This window comes from Lissotriton helveticus, chromosome 3_1 (assembly GCF_964261635.1).
Source record: "Lissotriton helveticus chromosome 3_1, aLisHel1.1, whole genome shotgun sequence".
In the NCBI taxonomy this organism is placed as follows: Eukaryota; Metazoa; Chordata; class Amphibia; order Caudata; family Salamandridae; genus Lissotriton; species Lissotriton helveticus.
This window is the reverse complement of record NC_136061.1, coordinates 1609686298-1609688604: the sequence shown is the minus strand read 5'-3', so window position 1 is coordinate 1609688604 and position 2307 is coordinate 1609686298. Positions and strand designations below refer to the sequence as shown.

The window sequence follows — 2307 nt, the reverse complement described above, 5'->3', positions numbered from 1 at the left end:
GTTGGATTGTTACTGACGCCGGCGATCCGAGAAGTTACCATCGAGGATGGTTTATTGACCATACGGGTACGTGCTAATTTTTATTTTTGATTATCCATAACATAGTTTCTCGTGCATGACGAGACTCTTTCCCCCACCTCGCCTTTCCTCTCGTTTATCCCCGTTTTTGCTAAGCGTTAATTATCTATACGCATTTGCTTTGCTGGAGGGGATTGTATCTGCATGCCAAACGAGCAACTTACTAGACACCTCGCATAAGTGCTCTATGGCGGTGGGGTCCATGTCCATTGTCTCTCTATGGTTAAAATCGATAAGGAGTGCAAGTTTTAGATTCTTGACATGTTTTCTTTTATTAATTAAATCGTGCATCCGTATAACTACCCCCTTTATCTTTTTCGAAGCATAGGGGATGTGTATATGCGTGCAGACCAACAACCAGGTTGCACGAATTACATGTGGACTTAGTAACATATTAATATATCAACAGGTTTAGCAGATCCTAGTTTTTCTTTTGGATATATAAAGATTATATTTACACACTTTTTTCATATATTTCTGTTTTTTATAGGCAACTACCATAAATCTATATTACCTTTCAAAATTGAATATTGAGCTAAGGGGAGACATTCTTAATTGAAGACAAGGGACCCTGCACATATTGAAAAGGTAGGCGTTTTTAATATGGGCAGCTAATGCCACTGGAAACAACCAATGTCCGGATGGGACCGTCTGTCCATATATACCAATGATATTGGTCTGGACATGTACCTATAAAATTGTGGAGACCCATCCCCCATATCCCACTATTTCTTCTGTTTTTATCCCAACTCTTAGGTTAATACCTGGTACAATATCGGATATATATGTTCTCCTAATGGAATGGAATAGGACCATTAAGATGAGTCCAACATAGCGAGGTAATCCGAACCCAGAAAAATATATATATACTTATGGATGAGGATTTCGGATCAGAAACACCTAGCGTCTGGAAAATTATTTAGGTAGGACTCTTGTCGAATGACTCAAAATATTTGGTGTTTCGCGTGTGTTAAAAATGTATAGACACAGTACAAGTTGCTACTCTATTGATTAGCATACAGGATATGTAGCATTGGAATGGGTTGGGCTATGAGCCAGACATTGTGTGTGTCTTTTGTGGGCTTGAGTTCACATATATAAACTAATTCCTTTCAGTGGGTTCCCAGTCTGACGAACTATTTTGGTGAAAACTATTAGAGAAATGTTATGTGATAACGAATTGTGCTGGAGTGTGCACTTTTACTACTCTTGCAGATATTAATGTTGATATGACGATATTGATAACTTCATGTAGGAATTGTCCTTCCGTGACCTTCAAGTTTGAATTGCAATGTGCTTGGGGAGAAGCCATCTCCCGCAAAGTGACTTGATTTTTTCTTATAAATTAATGTATTTTATGCTAAATTCCCACAACTGATAATGACAGAATAAGCTAATAGAAATGAATGACGCTGATACACACAATCAAAGTATGAATTTTAATGCGAATTTAAGAATACAGTCAACAATATGCGATATGGGATATGTAAATACGTTGAAAAATAATTGGGACATAAGAAATGATCCTCTTTCCAGTTAGAAGAGAGATTTTTTATAAAAGTTATAAAGGTTACCCATAGTCGCTGTTTGTGTAGAATTGCATTGTTTTTAGACACTATTGTATGTATGTACGCATACATGTTGGTTTTCTGTTGTGGCACTTATGGTGGTTTTTGTATGTCTTTTGTGATTTACAGCCCTGAAGAAGTTCCGGTAACGGAACGAAACGCGTTGGCTGGTGTTTGTATGGACTATTAAAGGAACATTAAATTCCATATACCTTTTCATCATTGCTCACGATTCAGCGTCTGTATGAATGTGAACGGCCTAACGAGTTAATACTCTTCAACGAATTATTGGACATTTAACTTTGCAGCGGTGCTTTTTCATTTATAAAAAATATAGACTATTTCCAACCTTTTTGGATATGCCCTTGGGGACAGGGGGCATTTGAAAATTGCACGCCAGTACCTTAGAAATCAGTAACACAAATTATATTGGTGATATTAGGATTGGTGCTTGGAACAGGAGTGGTCCACTGTCCGCAGTTCTGTTATATTAAAAAGTGGCTATATTCTTTTGATCTCCATTAATATCAATGACTAAACAGGATCCTTCTGGCAATGGAGTGCTGTCACCAATCATTAATTTATTTAAAATTTGGTTTCAGTCGGGGCTTAGTAACCAAATGGAAATGTACCCAAATACATTTAATGTTTTTCCATGTCA

General features: G+C 37.1%; 1 long non-coding RNA gene across 1 annotated transcript; it reads left to right on the top strand.

The window, feature by feature from the left end:
• The first annotated feature begins 599 nt into the window (after window positions 1-599).
• On the top strand, window positions 600-1902 carry LOC144825068 (uncharacterized). The gene is made up of 3 exons (XR_013609253.1): window positions 600-666; window positions 835-1001; window positions 1776-1902. It is a non-coding gene; the product is annotated as an uncharacterized LOC144825068 (long non-coding RNA).
• Window positions 1903-2307: the final 405 nt, after the last annotated feature.